Below are 20595 nucleotides of genomic sequence, written 5' to 3'. Positions count from 1 at the left end.
CCTACCCTGGGTCTCTTCTGCTGGTTTCCTGAATCGTAATCTGTTCATCTGCTGCCTCATAAATGAACAAATAATGACTGATTGGACCTGTCTCTGACCCATCTAACCTACACAGTTATAATACCTTGTCTATCGCTACATATACACTGCAGATTTGGGTACTGGGAACTGGGAGACACAGATAATTAAGATAGGCAGTATTTGTAAGTAATTTTAAGGTAGTTTATCAAGAAGCAACAATTTAAATATGATGCATCAAATAAACATACAGTGGACCGTGAGAGTGGATTGATCCCAGTAACACCGAGTGTGATGATCTCAGTACTTTGTGATGGCAGCATTCTAGTCCCTGGTCAAAGTGTTAGTGAGCTCTTCCCTCGTCCATCTTCCATCTGAACAAAGATGCTGCCTGACGAGGACTCTCTCCTGATGAGGACTGCCCCCGATGAGGACCGTCTCCTCTCTCCGAGCACTCATTATTACACTTTGGGCACGATCTAACCAAATTGCAACAGATTCCCGCATTTATCCGGGTGTTTACTGGCATTCGTCAGGGGAACTTTGTTGCAATTCGGGGCCTTCGTGGGTAATGCCCGGCGGAGGCCGTACTTGGCTTCGCGTTTCCTCCGCTCACCGGAACTCCTCAGTGCAGGAAGTGACTGAGACGCCATTTTTAAATGGTGTTCTGATTTCTTGACCACCCTGATGTGATCCTCAAAACCCCCCTAAACCCCAACTCACCTCATACGGGCAGGGCACACCGGGCCCAATCCCCAGCATGGGCAAAATGCCAGCCTGGCATCCTGGCAGTGCCCCTACCAGGCTGGCAGTGCCAAGGCACCCAGGTGATATCAGCAGTTCCAGGGTGCCACCCTGCCCAGAGGGAAATCACCTGGGGGTCTCGGATCCCCTGGAAGATACCCCCCCAGTACCATTCCATCCGGTCCCCATTTGTGGAGATCAGTACTGAACGGCGTTCTCGCAAGGTCCCCAAGGCAAGTGATTTAGATCCCAGGGCCGTGGTAGATCAGGCGAGTGCATATTGGAGTGAGACTGGCTGAGTCGCTGTATTATGCAGAATTGGCAGGTACTGATCCCGCCCCAGATGGTGACGCCTCGTGAGATCGCGTTATATTTCGTAAGATGTGATGAGCCGGGTAGATCCTGGAAGTGGGATCTCCCTGCATCTATCAGCCATGCCGCACTGCCGTTCGGGGCAATGCAGCCGGTAGATCATGCCCTTTGTTTCTATGAGCTGGTGGTCCATCCTGTGTTAGTTATTTCTTTGAGTCTTTTGAAAATTCATTTAATTTATGTGGGCATTATTGCCCATCCTTAATTGCCCTTCTAGATGGCAGTGGTCATGGATATGGAAGGTGCCTAAAGAACCTTGATGAACTCCGACTTTGTATCTTGTTTAGATACAGACAGCTGCTACTGTTACTGTTACTGTGGTGGAGGGACTGGATGTTTGTGAAAGAGGGAGCAAAGAAGCGGGCTGCTTTGTCCTGGATGGTGTCGAGCTTCCTGAGCTGCACTCAGCCAGGCAAGTGGAGAGTATTCCATAACACTCCAGACATGTGACTTGTAAATGGTGGACAGGCTTTGGGTAGTCAGGAAGTACGTTACTCACCACAGAGTTCCATGCCTCTGACCTGCTCTTGTAACCACAGTATTTATATGGCTAGCCATTGAGGTTTCTGGTCAATGATAAACTCCAGAATGTTGACAATGGGAGTTCCAGCGATGGTAATGCCATTGAATGTCAAGGGACGGTGGTTAGAGGAGATGGTCATTTCCTGGCATTTGTGTGTCGCACAAATATTATTTGCCACTTGTCAGCCCGAGGCCGGATATTGTCCAGTTCTTGCTGCATTTGGACAAGAACTGCTTCAGTATCTGAGGAGTCATGGTACTGAACATTGTGCAATCATCGGTGAACATCTCCACATCTGATCTTATGGTGGGATGAAGGTCATTGATGAAGCAGGTGAAGATAGTTGGGCCTAGAATACTACCCTACAGTGATGTCCTGGGACTGAGATGATTCACCTCCCATCTGGTTTAGTAATGCTCTTTTAAAAAAAATTATTTTTATTAAGGTATTTATAAATAAACATCAAACACAACTACAACCAAGATCAAAAAGGTAACCAAAAGATAGCAAACAGGAGTTCATATCCCCCTAGGTTCTGAAAACGCCATGGGTCCACCATACCAATCCTCTCCATAAACCCCCACAGCTTCCTCGCCATTCGTACCCTACCCATCGACCTGGGGGTCGACCTATCCACCCTCAGCTCCTGGACACAGTTAAAATCTTCTCCCATGATCAACTGGTGCATGGCCAAATCCGGGATTGCTCCCAGCAACCCACTCATAAAACCCACATCATCCCAATTTGGGGCACACACATTTACCAACAGTACCTGTGATCCTTAGAATATCCCACTCACAATCACGTATCTCCCACCCGGATCCCTAACCTCCTTCACACTCTCAAATCCCATTTTTTTGTTCATTAAAATCGGCACACCCCTCAATTTCAAATCAAACCCCGCGTGAAAAACATGCCAAACCCACCCCTTCCTTAACCTAACCTGGTCCTTCACACAGAGGTGTGTCACCTGCAGAAAGAGAACCTCCGCTTTCAAGCTCCTGAGGTGCGAACACCCGTGACCTTTGAACCGACCCATTCAGTCCCCGGACGTTGCACATTACCAGCCTTACTGGAGGCTTGTGCCTCCAATCTCCTCTACCGTCCGTCATCTTCCCTACTTAAATCCCGCTCCCTTAATTCCACCCTATACCTAGCCCATCCCAGAAGGCCCCTTTCTCCACCCTTGACCATGTCATCTCTCACCCCCCGCCATGTCGCAGAAACCCCTCCCCCCTTCCCTTCCCATTCTTCCACCTCCCCTCCCCCCACACCCCACTTCCCCTGCCCCCCCCCCCCCCCCCCCCCCCGCCACCCCTCTTGGCCTTCTCCCCCACCACCTCACGTCCATTCACCAGCATAACCTGCTGGCGTGGCTGCCCCTGCCCAAAGGCATCTCCTAACGACCCCCCCTCCCCTCCCCTCCACTGCTCAGCTCAAGGAAGAAGGCCTCCAGCTGACCTTACCCTCCCCCACCCAAACAAGGACTTCTGCTGAAATCCAGGCAGCCATCTCCAAAAGCAAACAAACAAATGTTAAATACAAACAGTCCCATAAACGTTTCACCCCTACAACTCCTTACAATCTCAACATTGAACAGAACCATCCCCCCCCCCCCCCCCCCCCAAAAGGCAAAAATCCCCCAATCCTTACACCCACTTCAAACATGCTCCCGACCATTACAAAGTGCCAGCACCCTGGTTCCCAAGCATTGTCCGCTCAGTTCTCCCCCAGTTTATGATCCTTAATGAAGTCTTCGGCTGCTTCTGGGGTTTCAAAATAATACTCCCGGCCTCCGAACGTCACCCATAAGTTCGCCGGGGACAGCACCCCAAACCTGATCTGCCGCCGGTACAACAGCACCGCCTTGGCCTTGTTGAAACCTGCCCATCGGTTTGCCAACTCGGCTCTGATGTCCTCATAAATTCGGATGTTATTTCCCTCAGTCGCAGCTACGCTTTCTCCCTGGCCCACCATAGAATTTTCTATTTCTCCACAAATTTATGGAGTCTCACGATCACCGCCCGCAGAGGCTCCCCAGCTCAAAGCTTCCACCTCAGGGACCTAACCATCGGTCCACTTCAGGCGCCTTATCTAGCACCCCTTCTGCCACCAGCCCCGCCAGCATCTTCGAGATGTACCTCGTGGCTCTCACACCTTCCACTCCTTCAGGCAGGCCCACTATTTACAAGTTCTGTCTTCTCGAGGTATTCTCTTGCTCCTCCACCTTTGCCCTCAACGTTTTACAGAGGTCTCCCATGAGCCCCACCTCTGCCTCCAGAGCCAACACACGATCACTGTGGTCCGAGATCACTCTTTTCAATCCCCCGAATCTGTGACCCCTGCAGCTCCAAACACCTTTCCCCATTCCAGAGAACTCTTCAGGGGTCCCACAGCTTCCTCAATGGTCTTTGCTTGATCCTCATCCATTTCTTTCCTCTGTTTATGGAATTCCTTCTTCATAAAAGCCATCAGTTCCTGTATCTGAGGCCTTCCAGCTTGCCCCTTCCCCGGCTGCATGAAAAAAAGAGGCTTTTGCTGCAGCACAAGATTGTTTCAACTTTCCAGCCAAATCTCTCCTCCAACATTCACCAAGCCTTTTCATCAAAATTCCACACAGTTCTGTGTAAAAAGAGCTCTTCTCTGTGACTTTAAGCAGGGTCAGCCCTCTATGTGACCATTCACTCCATTGTCACAAACGGAAGTCGTAACTCAATAAGTAACCAACAACCGCAGCCCGCCTACCCTACCATATCCCCCACCCTCTCTGCCTCCCCCTTTTTCATGTTAACACCAAACCACCCTGCTGCTGACTTAACTGTCCTTGATATGCGGACACTCACATACTGATATACAGACAAGCAGCTAATGGACACAGAGAACAGGACATGACCAATAAGCAGGCAGGACACTCAGGGGTGGGATCTGACTATAAAAGACACAAGGCACTCACACTCCGCCTCTTTCCACTGATGAACATCTAGAGAGGCAGTTGTTGTTACAATCTCACACCTCCACCACGTGGCCAAGAGCTAGTCTAGTTCAGTCAGACAGAGTAACCACACAAGTTAGCCAAGAGTCAAACTCACAGAGAACTGTGCTAACTGTGCTATTAGTTCAATAACCTGACTGAACTAACTTCAAGGTCTGGAGTATCTTTCTGATCTAAGCTGCATCCAGTTGCAGCCAGTGTTAGATCAGTGTACCTAACATGACATGATACCAGGTGACTACTAATTTAAGGTGGCTTACTTCAGTCCATTCCGTGGCGACCAGCAAATGTATCCCGGCACCATGGAGAAGATTCAGGCTCCTCACCAGCTCAGGACCTCCGGCAATCTCTGTGCGGACATTCAAGCACAAGTTTCTTCTGTACATCGCAGCCTCAGACCTCGAGGGTGCGTCTGATGCAAGAAAGATTACACTTCTCCTCTCAGTACGGTAGCATAGTGATCAGCACAATTGCTTCACAGCTCCAGGGTCCCAGGTTCGATTCCCGGCTTGGGTCACTGTGCGGCGTCTGCACGTTCTCCCCGTGTGTGTGTGGGTTTCCTCCGGGTGCTCCGGTTTCCTCCCACAGTCCAAAGATGTGCAGGTTAGGTGGATTGGCCATGATATATTGCCCTTAGTGTCCAAAATTGACCTTAATGTTGGGTGGGGTTAATGGGTTGTGGGGATAGGATGGAGGTGTGGGCTTGAGTGGGGTGTTCTTTCCAAGAGCCGGTGCAGACTCGACTTCTGCACTGTAAATTCTATGATTCAACAGCGGGTGATCAAGCCATCAAACTCTTCAACTCGTTTAACTTCTCCAAAGGCCAGGACAAGACAAGACCGCGTAGGCATCATTACCACATGTGAACATGCCACACCTAACTCATCTCGCATTCAGTCCATCTTCGCTGTGGATTCTGCGGACGAATGGCGTGCGGTGATGCAGGTCAACCGCTGTTCCATCTAGTTCAAGCTGGACACAGGTGCTTCTGCCAACCTCCACTCACAGGCAGACTTCAAACACATCAAGAAGCTCCCCAAGATCCTTCCAGCAGCCTGCCAGCTCCTGGACTTTACCGCCATCGCGGCACTGGGGTCCTGCCATCGACTCGTCTCCAACCTGAGTACCCATGCACTGCTAAGGTTTGAAATTGTCAAGCTGGACAGGGCATCCCTACTGGGCGCGCATGCCTGCAAAAAGCTAAACCTGGTGCAGCAGGTTTATTCAACGACATCCTCCAACGTGGATCTTCAAGTTGGCATTGAAAACATCCTCTCTCAGTATCCAGATGTGTTTGACGGGATGGGCACTTTGCCATATCGGTACAAGATCCTATTGTGACCTGATGCCAAGCCAGTGGTCCATGCACCACGCCGGGTCCCGGCTCCGCTGAAGGAGCACCTGAAGGAACAGCTCAAGGAGCTGCAGCAGCAGGGGATCATTTCCAGGGTAACCGAACTGACTGACTGTCAATGGCAGTTAAAAAACCCTCTGAAGACCTGCGCAACTGCATTGATCCCAAGGATCTCAAGCAGAATATAATGCGTGAACACTACTCCATCCCGAAGCGGGAGGAACTCACCAGTGAGATGGCGCATGCATGGTGTTTCACAAAGTTAGATGCGTCACATGGATTCTGGCAAATCCAGCTGGATGAGTCCAGCAGAAGGCTCTTCACCTTCAACACACTGTATGGCAGGTACTGCTATAACCGTATGCTGTTCGGTATCGTCTCGGCATGGGAGATATTTCATCACATCATGGAGCAGATGATGGAGGACATCGAAGGGGTTCATGTGGACGTGGACGATGTCATCATATGGTCCACGACCCCAAAGAGCATGTTTCCCGTCTCCAGCAGGCATTCCGCCGTGTCCACGCCAATGGCCTGAAGCTAAACAGGGCCAAATTTTGCTTTGGCATGTCTACACTCAAGTTTCTTGGAGACCAGGGTCGGGATTCCCCCCCCCCCCCCCCCCCCCCCCCACCGCCGCCAGCGGCTGGCGTAAATCCCGCCACCGCCGTGTCCCGAATTCTCCGTCACCAGAGATTCGGCGGGGAAGGGAATCGCACCGGTCGGCAGGCCCCCCCCCCCCCCCCCCCCCCGGCGATTCTCCGGCCCGCCATGGGCCGAAGGTCCGACGCTGTGGAAGTCCCGCCTGTGTGAACTCTCTCCCCCCGGCAAGGATCAAACCACCTACCTTACCGGCGGGAGCAGGCGGCGCTGGCGGGCTCTGAGGTCCTGCGGGGGGTGGGGGGTGCGATCTGGCCCCAGGGAGTGCCCCCATGGTGGCCTGTCCTGCAATCGGGGCACACCAATGCTTCCTGGGCATGGTCATGGGTATTGCGCTTCCTGGGCATGGTCATGGTCTTCGCCATGGTGGAGGCGGATGCGCGGACTTACGCCGGGCAGCGAAGTCCCTTCGGCCCCGACTGGCATGGCACCAAAGGCCGTCCACGCCAGCCGGCGGAGCACTAACCACTCCGGCGTAGGCCTAACCCCACAAGGTGAGGGCCGTCTCCGCACCTTTTGTGGCGGCCCGACGCCGGAGTGGGTTACGCCACTACATCACGCCAGGACCCCCCACCCCGCCGGGTAGGGGAGAATCCCGACCCAGATCTCTCAGCAGGACGTGTGCCCCAACACATACAAGGTCAAGGCCATTGCAGCCGGAAGACAAGAAGGCGGTATTGTGCTTCCTGGGCACGGTCAATTTTCTGGACAAGTTCATCCCAAACATGCCCTCACACACCATGGCCCTACAAAATCTAGTGAAGAAGTCCACTGCCTTTGAGTGGAAGGTGGCAAATCAGGCAGAGTGGTTGGAGCTGAAAGCCAAGCTCACCACTGCACCCATATTGGCATTTTTTGATCCAGACAGGGAAACAAATATCTCGACAGATACGAGCCAGGATGGCATTGGTGCGGTTCTGCTGCAACGCGATGACACTTCATCCTGGGCACCGTTTGCCTACGCATCAAGGGCAATGACGCCCACCAAACAAAGGTATGCACAAATCGAGAAGGAATGCCTGGGTCTTCTCACTGGCATTCTCAAGTTTCACGACTATTATCTACGGCCTGCGACATTCACAGTCAAGACGGATCACATTATCCACAAGGACCTTAATGACATGACGCCTCGGTTAGAACATAGAACAGTACAGCACAGAACAGGCCCTTCGGCCCTCGATGTTGTGCCGAGCAATGATAACCCTACTCAAACCCACGTATCCACCCTATACCCGTAACCCAACAACCCGCCCTTAACCTTACTTTTTAGGACACTACGGGCAATTTATCATAGCCAATCCACCTAACCCGCACATCTTTGGACTGTGGGAGGAAACCGGAGCACCCGGAGGAAACCCACGCACACACGGGGAGGACGTGCAGACTCCGCACAGACAGTGACCCAGCCGGGAATCGAACCTGGGACCCTGGAGCTGTGAAGCATTTGTGCTAACCACCATGCTACAGTGCAGCGCATCCTCCTGAAACTCAGAAGGTACAACTTTGACCTGTTCTACATGCCTGGCAAGGAGCTCACCATTGCCGATGCATGTCCCGCTCCATCACCGTGCCTCGTGAACCACTGTACATCATCCGGAAAATTGAGTCACAGGTTGAGTCACAGGTGCAGCCGTGTGCTAGCACCCTCCCGGCATCTGATGAGAAGGTGATCTGTATCCGTGAGGAGACAGCCAGACCCCATCTTGCAGCTTGTTATGCAAAACCTAGCCAATGGCTGGCAAAAAGTGCAGTGCCCTCAATTTTTCAATGTAAAGGACGACCTGACGGTGGTTGATGGTATCCTCCTCAAACTGGACCGGATTGTAATTCCAAACAGTCTCCAGAGCTTGGCACTCCGTCAAATCCAAGAGGGCCACCTGGGTGTGGAAAAGTGCAGACGCAGAGCCAGGAAGGCTGTCTACTGGCCTGGGATCAGCCAGGACATCGCAAACATGATTCTTAACTGCGACCTGTCAACGCTTCCAGCCAGCAAAGAGTAAGGAGACACTTCAGCATCATGAAATCGAAACCTCTGTGTGGTCCAAGGTTGGCATTGACCTCTTTCATGCAAATGCTTGTGATTACGTGTTAATCATTGATTACTTTTCTAATAACCCTGAAGTCGTGAAGCTCTCAGACCTCACATCTTGGACCTTCATCAAGGCCTGTAAGGAGACGTTCTCTAGGCATAGTATCCCACTCACTGTCATGAGTGACAATGGCCCATGCTTCAGCAGCCATGAATGGTCTCTGTTTGCCCAGTCGTATCAGTTCAAACACGTCACTTCCAGCCAACACTATTCGCAGTCAAACGGAAAAGTTGAGAAAGGGGTGCACATAGTGAAGCAGCTCATCTGCAAGGCTGCAGATTCTGCGTCTGACATTCACCTTGCGCTGCTTGCGTACAGGACGACCCCACTGTCCACTGGCTTGTCGCCGGCTCAACTCCTGATGAACAGGGACATGCGAACGACACGTCCAGCCATAGACGTGCCCAACCTGGATCACCTCAAGTCCGAGACTGGCGAAAACATGGCTATGATGCTCATGCCACCGATTTCCCGTGTTATCCCCGTTAGACACTGTAGGTCAAGATCCCTGATGGAAGTGAGTCAACTCCAGCTGTCATCGTTCGACTGGTTCGTGGGGCGGCCGAGGGAGATGGCGGCCCCGCGCATGCACGGGTTGGAGCTGTCCAACCCGCGCATGCGCGGCTGACATCATCGTGCGCGTCAGCCAGCTTGGCGCGCAGACTTAGTGACGGTCGCTAAGGCCGCGATGCCGTGCTTCACGGGGTCCCGCTGCTAGCCCCGCCCGGGAGGGGAGAATCGGGACCCGGGAGGGGGCGCGGAGGCTGCCGTGAAACAGAGATCAAATTGTATTTGGAATAATAGATGATAAGCTCAGGGAGCGTTTGCTGAGAAAGAAAGGGCAGCATGGTAGCATGGTGGTTGGCATAAATGCTTCACAGCTCCAGGGTCCCAGGTTCGATTCCCGGCTGGGTCACTGTCTGTGTGGAGTCTGCATGTCCTCCCCGTGTGTGTGTGGGTTTCCTCCGGGTGCTCCGGTTTCCTCCCACAGTCCAAAGATGTGCGGGTTAGGTGGATTGGCCATGCTAAATTGCCCGTAGTGTCCTAAAAAAGTAAGGTTAAGGGGGCGTTGTTGGGTTGCGGGTGTGGGGTGGATGCATGGGTTTGAGTGGGGTGATCATTGCTCGGCACAACATCGAGGGCCGAAGGGCCTGTTCTGTGCTGTACTGTTCTATGTTCCATGTTCTAAAGGTCTCCAGCTTGAAAATGCTATTGAAATGTGTTGCATGGATGAATTGTCCAAAAGTCAACATATTGAGATTCTGCAGAGAGAAAAGCGCACAAAAATGAGCCTCGAGGTAGAATGTGTTGGAGCTGTGGCACAGCTCAGAAAGATGCGCGTTTTGGACGGCAGCCATCTTGTGCATGCGCATTCCCAGCCTACACATGTGCACTTCGCACAAAGTCACGAGACAGAAAAAGACCGATCTGCGCATATGTGAAGGAACTGTACGCGTGACTACATGAACATCATGATGTGTGGTCGCTGTGGATACACCCACTCTCACAAAAAATATCCAGCAAGAGGAAAAATCTGCTCACAATATTGCAAACTCAACCACTTTGCTGTGAGATGGAGAAAATCGCTTAAAGTGACACAGTTGAAATCTGCAAATTTAAATAAAGCATATATGAATGTAAGAAGTGCAGACACAACAAAAGAAGATTATCAGAAAGTTAAGGGCCTCACGGTAGCATGGTGGTTAGCATCAATGCTTCACAGCTCCAGGGTCCCAGGTTCGATTCCCGGCTGGGTCACTGTCTGTGTGGAGTCTGCACGTCCTCCCTGTGTGTGCGTGGGTTTCCTCCGGGTGCTCCGGTTTCCTCCCACAGTCCAAAGATGTGCGGGTTAGGTGGATTGGCCATGCTAAATTGCCCGTAGTGTAAGGTTAATGGGGGGATTGTTGGGTTACGGGTATACGGGTTACGTGGGTTTAAAGTAGGGTGATCATTGTTCGGCACAACATTGAGGGCCGAAGGGCCTGTTCTGTGCTGTACTGTTCTATGTTCTATGTTCTAAAAGCATGGTGAAAGCACAAGGAGGAGCTTGGAGCAGAGTGAATGTTAATTAAAGAAAGCAAGTCGTTAGATCACAAGTGTAGTTAGAATATCATTCAGTTATCATCTGTAGTGTTCCAATTATCATAATATCCACTCATGTATATAATGAGATGCAGACAGGCAGTGATTGACACATAGGATGACTAGTAAACATACAACACAGTACAGCCAATCACCAGACAGGACACTACCACTATAAAGCCAGAGGGCACTAGGTTTCCCGCTCTCTTGGGACCCAGCTACTGAGACAGTTAGGGTCCATGAGCTAGCAAGTGCAACCACCATGCGGTAGCTAGTAAGTCTGGTCAGGCTACTACAAGGTCACCAGTCAGATCAGTGTAGTGTCGACCCACAGCTGAATATGTATAGCAGTTCTATAGTTGAATAAAACAGCGTGGGATCTTCTCAAGTATTAGATGTCTGTTTCTAACCTCCCTGCATCGAGTGCAGTCCACATCGAACCAACCTGCCTAACACATCATGGTACCAGAGTGGTACTGATCATTTTTTTTTTTTTTCTTTTTTTTTTATAAATTTAGAGCACCCAATTATTTTTTTTCAATTAAGGGGCAATTTAGTGTGGCCAATCCACCTACCCTGCACATTTTTGGGTTGTGGGGGTGAAACCCACGCAGACACGGGGAGAATGTGCAAACTCCACACGGACAGTGACCCAGAGCCGGGATCGAACCTGGGACCTCGGCGCCGTGAGGCAGCAGGGCTAACCCACTGAGCCACCGTGCTGCCCTGAGTGGTACTGATCTTGACGGACCTACCTGGAGTGAATCAGCATTGACCAGCAAGCAGCCGTCCAGCGAAATGGAAAACATCCAGCCTCCTCCGCAACTCAGCATCTGCGGCAACCTCGGCGCCAACTGGAAAATCTTCAAGCAAAACTTCCTCTTGTACATCGAGGCCTCCGACCACGAGGCAGCATCAGATGCCAGGAAGATCGCGCTATTTCTCTCCACTGCGGGGGAATCAAGCCATCCATATCGACAACTCCCTTACGTTCGCCGACGGCAAAGACAAAACGAAATTCAAAACAGTCCTGCTGAAGTTCGACAGTCACTGCGACATTGAGGTGAATGAGAACTTTGAATGGTACATCTTCCAGCAGAGGCTTCAGGGTAAGGATGAACCTTTTCAAACCTTCTTGATCCATCTCCGCATCCTAGCGCAGTCATGTAACTATGACTCAATGGCTGATTCCATGATCAGATCGTTTTCAGGGTCCATTCCGACTCCCTGCGGCAGCATCTCCTTAAAATCAAACAGTTGACCCTCTCTGTCGCTATTGAGACATGCGTTGTCCATGAGCATGCCAAGAATCGTTACTCCCACATCAGGGCGGCAGAAACTGCAAACCCAGAAATGCTGCAGGCCATCGCACAGGTGCCGGGCCTGAGCATTGAGGAGAGTGGCCATTTCGCGCTCTTTTCCTGGATCCCTGCGCATGCGTGCCACAACCGAGTGGACGACGAGACCGACTGCGCAGGTGCGTATGTCAAGCCACCGTACTGCGCATGCGCGATTGCACACAGAATGCGCTGCCGTCAGCGTCATGACGTGTCTGAACTGTGGCTCCGTCCACTTGAAGCGGCAATGCCCGGCAAAAGGATGCCGATATCTCCAGTGTAGCAAGCGTGTCCACCACACAGCCCTTTGCAGATCTGCTCCACTGCTCAGCAGCCAGCAATCGCAGCTGCGGCGCAGAAGTGTCCGTTCAATACAGCAAGGCATGCCAGATTCCGATCCCGACAGCCCAACGGACCCTGATGCTGACTGCCTCAAGTCTCCATATTGGGTAGGCATCATAACCACACATGAGCTGGCCTCCACCACACCTGCGCAACGCCTCTCGATCCTCATTGTGGATCCAGACAACAAGTGGTGTTCTGTCCTCACAGTTAACAGGTTCGCATCCGATTTAAACTGGACACTGGCGCGTCTGCGAACCTCATCTCACAATCTGACCTTGACACCATCCAGGCCCGAACAAGCATTCTTCCACCGGCCTGACAGCTCCTTGACTACAATGGCAATGCCATAGCTGCCAGTGGCTTGTGTCAACTAGGGGTATCCAACAAGGTGATGAAAGCAACATTATGGTTTGAAATCGTCAGGCCTAACAGGGCGTCCCTGATCGGTGCTCGCGCCTGCAAACTCCTGAACCTGGTTCCACGAGTCCACACCATGTCATCATCACCGGTGACGGCCTCGCCCAATGGAAATTTGCATTATCACGCAGTACCACAGCGTATTCGATGGAATGGGCACGCTCCCATACCGATATAAAATCCTGCTCAAGCCGAACGCCACCCCTGTAATTCATGCACCACGCCAAGTGTCGCGCCCCTCAAGGATCTTCTGAAAAAGCAACTACAGGACCTCCAAGACCAGGGCATCATCTCGAAGGTCACTGAGCCAACAGACTAGGTCAGCTCCATGGTCTGTGTAAAGAAGCCATCAGGGGAACTCCGCATTTGCCTTTATCCTAAGGATCTAAACCGCACCATCATGCGGGAGCATTAGCCGATCCCGAAATGTGAAGAGTTGACCAGTGAGATGGCTCATGCCAAATTCTTCACTAAGCTGGACGCCTATGGGGCTTTTGGCAAATATAGCTGGACGCGTCCAGTTGCAAGCTGTGCATGTTCAACACCCCGTTCGGTCGCTACTGCTACAACCGCACGCCTTTCGGCATCATATCTGCCTCCGAAGTGTTTCACCGCATCATGGAGCAGATGATGGAGGGCATCGAGGGGGTGGGAGTATCACTGGACGGCGTGATTATCTGGTCCACAACACCCCAGGAACACATCGCTTGCCTCAAGCAGGTCTTCCAGCGAATTCATGAACATGGTCTCCAGTTCAACAGGGCCAAGTGATAATTTGGTCAATCGGATATTAAGTTTCTAGGTGACCACATCTCGCAGCAGGGTGTGTGGCCAGACACCGACAAGGTCTTGGCGATCAACGCCCTGAAGACCCGGAGAACAAGAAGGCGGTCCTCCGCTTCCTCGGGTAGTCAACTTTCTCGGGAAATTCATTCCCAATATGGCGTCCCACACCACGGCCCTCCGCCATCTCGTCAAGAAGTCAACGGAATTCTAGTGGCTGCCCACACATGAAGCGGAATGGCGTGAGCTGAAGGCAAAGCTCATCACAGCCCCAGTTCTAGCGTTCTTCGACCCAACCAAGGAAACCAAGATATCAACTGATGCAAGCCAGGACGGCATTGGGGCGGTGCTCCTCCAGCGAGATTACTCCTCGTCCTGGGCTCCAGTGGCATATGCCTCCAGGGCCATGATGCCCACTGAGCAACGGTATGCTCAGATCGAAAAGGAGTGTCTGGGTCTCCTGACAGGAATAGTCAAGTTTCATAACTACGTTTACGGCCTGCCAAAATTCACGGTGGAAACGGACCACGAAACTAGTCCACATAATCCAGAAGGATTCAAACGACATGACACCTCGGTTACAGCAAATTCTTCTTCGACTCCGCCGCTACGACTTTGAACGTGTCTACACGCCAGGCAAAGAGCTGATCATTGCAGATGCCCTATCCCGGTCCATCACCACACCGTGTGAACAAGGTGATGTCATCTGCCACATAGAAGTGCAAATGCAATTGTGTGCCACCAACCTCCCAGCCTCTGACGAACGGGTGGTCCAAATGTGAGGAAACGGCCAAGGATCCTCTACTGCAGCGTGTGATGCAGCACCTTACCCATGGCTGGCAGAAGGGACAATGTCCCCAATTCTTTAACGTGAAAGACGAGCTGACGGTTGTGATCCTTCTGAAACTTGGCAGGATCATTATTCCTCAGAGCGTGTAGGCTATAGTGCTGGGTCAACTCCATGAGTGTCACCTTGGAGTCGAGAAATGCCGACATAGAGCTCGGGAGGTGGTTTATTGGCCGGGCATTAACCAGGACATTGCCAACACGGTCCTCAACTGCCCCACCTGTCAGAAGTTTCAACCGGCTCAACCCAAGGAAACACTGCAACAGCACAAGATCATGACCTCTCTGTGGTCCAAAGTAGGTGTAGACCTTTTCCACGCCGGGCGTGACTACGTACTCGTGGTCGACTACTTCTCCAGTTACCCAGAAGTGGTGAAACTGTCTGACGTTACGTCGAAGGCGGTCATCAAAGCCTGCAAAGAAACGTTCGCCAGGCACGGGATACCGCTCACGGCAATGAGCAACAATGGTCCATGCTTTTACAGCCAGGAATGGTCTGATTTTGCACAGTCCTACAACTTCTGTCACGTTACCTCCAGTCCCCACTACCCACAATCAAACGGGAAGGCCGAGAAAGGGGTCAATATTGTCAAGCGGTTGCTGTGCAAAGCTGCAGACTCAGGCTCCGACTTCAACGTGGCAATGCTGGCATGAAGGGCAACCCCAGGTCCACTGGGTTGTCTCCAGCGCAGATGCTTATGAATCGTACTCTGAGGACCACAGTTCCAGCCATCCATATTCCAGACCTTGACAATGGGTCAGGTAAGTGGATTGACCATGTTAAATTGCCCTTAGTGTCCAAAAAGGGGTTACGGGGATAGGTCGGAAGTGTGGGCTTAAATGGGGTGTTCTTTCAAAGGGCTGGTCCAGACTCAATAGGCTGAATGGCCTCCTTCTGCACTGTCAGTTCTATGATTCTGTGACCTTGCAATTGTCTGGAGGTGGTGGTGGGATTAACTGGGGGGTGTAGTATATGGTGGAGTGATTCGGACCAATTCTGTTCCACCTCTTCTTCCTCGTCATTTGTCCACCGTGGTGTGGTGGTGGGTTGATTTGTGTATGCCCTCATTTCCGGTAGGTCCCCTGGGGCCTCCGTTTCCTTTCCTTTTCTTTCCTTCTTTACCTATATTGCTGGTCACCATTGACCAGAAACTGAACTGGACTGCCAAATAAAAAGTATGGCTGCATGAGCAGGTCAGAGGCTAAGAATTCTGCAGTGAGCCACTCACATCCTGATTCACCACAGCCTGTCCGCCATCTACAATGCATAAGTTAGGAGTGTGATGGAATACTCTCCACTTGCCTGGATGAATGCAGCTCCAACAACACTCAAGAAGCTTGATACCATCCAGGACAAAGCAGCCCACTTAATTGGCACCCTATCCACGAACATTCACAACCGCCATCACTGATGAACAGTGGTAGCCACGTGTACCATTTACTAGATGCACTACAGAAATGTTCCAAGACTTCTTCAACAGCTTCCAAACTTGTGATCTCTATTACTCAAAAGTAAATAAGTAGATGCATGGGAAATGTTGCGTGAAAATATTCATAAGCAGACCTTTGAATGAGTCAACAAGCGGTTTATTGTATCAGAGATCTGGGCAAAAGGCCTGAGGCTCCGCAGCCTTAGATAGCACACTTTCTCACTTGAGCTAAGGCTCACATTGGGTTAATATACAGATTCAAGGGGTGGAATTAGTTGCATTGTCATTTACATACAATCAATCAACTTTATTCGCGTCACAATTCATTACATGCAGTCAATTCCCTTCCAAGTCACATACCATCCTGACTTGGAAATATAACGCCGTTGCTTCACTGTTGCTGGGTCAAAATTCAGGAAGTCAAATGGTGCTGTGGGAGTTCACACCACATGGACTGCAGGGTTTCACCACTACCTCCTCAATTGCTAGTAGAATTCAGTCACTGTCTGTGTGGAGTCTGTACGTTCTCCTCGTGTCTGCGTGGGTTTCCTCTGAGTGCTCCGGTTTCCTCCCACAAGTCCCGAAAGACATGCTTGTTAGATGAATTGGACATTCTGAATTCTCCCTCTGTGTACCCAAACAGGCGTTGGAGTGTGGCGACATGGGGATTTTCACAGTAACTTCGTTGCAGTGTTAATGTAAGCCTATTCTCCGCCCCCAACCAGCTGAATTCCCGACAGCGTATTTCTAATGTGGTCCTGCTGTTCAGGAAACTCGTGTGGCAGCTGTGGACTCAGTCCACTGCCGCCACTGTCGGAGGTGGCCCATTCAGAGAGCAGGGGGGTCCTCATTCGAGATTGGGTATTTTTTGTGCTGGCGGTCTGGGGCGGGCGAGCGGCCGATTGGGGGCAATATTTCTGCGGTCCAGGCTGAGTCCGCCATGGAGCATGGTGAGGTCGCTGGAGACCGCCGGCGTGTGCATGCGTGGCCTCTGGCCCGGAAACTGGAGCTGCGGGCTCCATGATAGCTGCCTGCTAGCCCCCCGCAAGGCTGTGAATTGTCCTGGCGTAAAAGATCACAGTTTTCACAACGGCGTGGTGACATAGTCCCAAAAATGGAGAATCCAGCCCAATACCTTACAACAGTAAAATCAGAGCAAAGTGTTTGCTGAACTAGAGTAAGAACATTTGGACTCGGAAGAAGGTCTGGAGAATCTATTGAATTTCATGGATATGATTTATCAAAAGGGCGACTTATTAAATGCATATTTAACCTAGTCAGAATTTGATTGATTTCGGAAAAGAGAGGTTATTTCTATTGAGTACGTAATGGAATTTAGTAGACTATACAAAAAGCTGCAAAAACACCGCCTGGAATTTCCACAGTCCATGTTCGCATTTAAGTTACTGGACTGTGCTAAAGTGGCCAATATGGCTCCTCGTTTTGACAGGATTTAAGTTTACAAATAATAATACCTTACTTGATCAAATGATAGAGGCTTTAAGTATTTTATTCAGGAAACATTCAATTCCTATGGCTCTCAAATGGGTCAGTGAGCAATAAAACAGAATGTGAAAGATACACTATTAACAGGATGGCGAGATTGTACGGGAACAAACAGGCTACAAGAGTATGAAAGCAGATTGGGACCCCGAAATTATGAGGACAGAAACACTTTTAATACCTATATCAGGAGGAGGAACATGAAGAATGGTAATATGGGATGGCACGGTAGCACAAGTGATTAGCACTGTGGCTTCACAACTCCAGAATCCCAGGTTTGATTCCCTGCTGGGTCGCTATCTGTGCAGAGTCTGCACTTTTTCCCCGTGTCTGCGTGGGTTTCCTCCGGGTGCTCCGGTTTCCTCCCACAGCCCAAAGATGTGCAGATTAGGTGGATTGGCCATGCTAAATGAAAATGAAATGAAATGAAAATCGCTTATTGTCACGAGTAGGCTTCAATGAAGTTACTGTGAAAAGCCCCTAGTCGCCACATTCCGGCACCTATCCGGGGAGGCTGGTACGGGAATCGAACCGTGCTGCTGGCCTGCTTGGTCTGCTTTAAAAGCCAGCGATTTAGCCTGGTGAGCTAAACCAGCCCCTAAATTGTCCTTAGTGACCAAAATAAAGGTTAGATTGGGTTATGGGGATAGGGTGAAAATGAGGGCTTAAGTGGGCCGGTGAGGCTCGATGGGCCGAATGGCCTCCTTCTGCACTTTATGCTCTATGTATCTATGTTATAGGAAAATGAACCCCAGAAATGCCCAGGGTATGATAAATCAATGTTTTCGGTGTGACTCTAAATTTCATTATGCTTTCAACTATCCAACACGTTTTAATACAGTGAAGGTACACATGACACGTGAGAATCGGAAGAGGAAAATTATAGTGACCAGAAAGGAGGAATTGTCCTATTAACGAGAAGTTTTACTCCGGTAATAAGAGTGTTGGTTGCAGAGTCCTTCAATATTGCTGTATTGGACATGGTTACACATCTACTGTGTGTGGAATTGACTGGTTAAAATGTTACCTTTAAATACTGAAAATTTGAAAGTTCCGTAAGTTTCAGGTTTGGGGATGATTATACTCTAAAGTCACTGAAGAGAATGGTAATCCCTTCCAATATTCCGGAGTGAATCAGTTCATTAGCACAGATGTTGTCTGTGTCAAGTGAGCTACATTTGCTTCTGAGCAGACTGCCGATGAAGAAAGCATACTTGAAACTGGATATGGAAAATGATAAGGCAACAGTTTTTGGAAAAACGGTGGACAGACAATTTACACAGTCGGGCACTATGTATTCCATTAATGACAAATAATATTTCAGGTAAAGACGCTAAGGAAGTGTTATTAGCAGCTGGAAATGAGATTTTAGCTGATAAAAAAACTCATTGTATTGAAACTGCATAGGCTATTTGCCCATCCATTTCCTCAGAGGCTGGAAAATTTAAAGGATGCAGGGATCAGGGATGAAGACTATACTAAGCTGATAGAACAGGTTAGTGATTGCTGTGAGGTTGTAGGAAGTACAGAAGGACACCGTCACGTCCGATAGTAATTCTATCCTTAGCGAGGGATTTTAAAGACATTGCGGTCTTCAGATCTGGGATAGAGCGAACAATATCTTTATTTTGCATTTTGTAGATTTAGCGACCAGATTTAGTCAATCAACCATTGTACGTAGTAAAGAAAAAAAAGTAATTCTGGATCAGATCATGGAAAAATGGATAGGAACAGGAATGGGTCCACTGGCAAAATTCTTTACAGTCAATGGTTGCGGGTGGGGGGGGGGGGGGGGGGGGGGGGGGAATTTGCTAATGATGAGTTTAGGTATATGTTTGAAAACATGAATATCACAGTCATGAATATGGCTGCAGAATTCCCATTTAGTAATGGGGTGTGTGAAAGAAACCATGCTGTAATAAGTGACACGCTTGGGGAAATTTTGGCAAATCGACCAAATTGCAAGTTAACTTCAGCCTTAGCATGCATGCGCAGTCCATGCAAAGATTTTGTTGCAGATAGTCCCTATCAATTGGTATTTGGTAGAAGTCCTAAAATTCCGTCCATTTTGATTGACCAAGAAGAGAAGGGACTACAATTATCTCTGCATTTGCTGAGCATTTAAATGCATTACATAGAAGTAGAAAAACACTTTTGGAAGCAGAAGTCTCTGAAAGAATTTGCACAGCCTCCAAATACTGTTTTTCAGCAAGGAGACATAGTATACTATAAGAGAGACAATTTTAATGAATGGAAAGGTCCAGGGAAGGTCATAGGCATAGACGGAAAACAATTGTTTTGCCACATGGCAATCAGACTATTAGGGTACATTCATCAAGAAAAATGGATACCGATTACAAACTTGCAAGTTTAGAAAGAGCAGTCCGTTATGATGTGGAACCAGGGTCATCTGATACTCATGTGTTATAGAACTTTGAGAACCAGTTAACTGATATAGACAGAGTTTCTGTAGAGGAACACAATACTTCTGATGAATTAGAACAGGCCATTTTTTTCCAAAAGGACAACTGCAGAAAGTTGATACAAAAGTGACATATTTGCCTGAAGGGTCCAGTCACTGGAAAAATGTTAGTACAGCAGGGAAGGCCACTGGAAAGTATAAACACTGGTTGAATGTATAGCATTCAGGGGATGGTGTGAAGACAAAGGATTGGGAACATGAAGTTCGGAAATGGAGGGCACAGAAATGTAGTGCCAGTTCAGATAGTACATCGGATAGTGAACAGGTCTGCAGGAAAAGGTCGAGAACTATTGAAAGGACATCCCATAGCAGAACATAAGAACATAAGAACTAGGAGCGGGAGTAGGCCATCTGGCCCCTCGAACCTGCTCCGCCATTCAATTAGATCATGGCTGATCTTTTGTGGACTCAGCTCCACTTTCCGGCCCGAACACCATAACCCCTAATCACTTTATTCTTCAAAAAACTATCTATCTTTACCTTAAAAACATTTAATGAAGGAGCCTCAACTGCTTCACTGGGCAAGGAATTCCATAGATTCACAACCCTTTGGGTGAAGAAGTTCCTCCTAAACTCAGTCCTAAATCTACTTCCCCTTATTTTGAGGCTATGTCCCC

General features: G+C 49.8%; 1 protein-coding gene across 3 annotated transcripts in view; it reads left to right on the top strand.

The window, feature by feature from the left end:
- LOC119955236 (cytidine and dCMP deaminase domain-containing protein 1-like) overlaps nucleotides 1-20595 on the top strand; it is a 64048-nt gene that overhangs the window by 19360 nt on the left and 24093 nt on the right. The window lies entirely within an intron of this gene.

Source organism: Scyliorhinus canicula, chromosome 20 (genome assembly GCF_902713615.1).
Source record: "Scyliorhinus canicula chromosome 20, sScyCan1.1, whole genome shotgun sequence".
Lineage (NCBI taxonomy): Eukaryota > Metazoa > Chordata > Chondrichthyes > Carcharhiniformes > Scyliorhinidae > Scyliorhinus > Scyliorhinus canicula.
The sequence above is the reverse complement of the archived record's forward strand: the minus strand, read 5'-3'. Positions and strand labels throughout refer to the sequence as shown.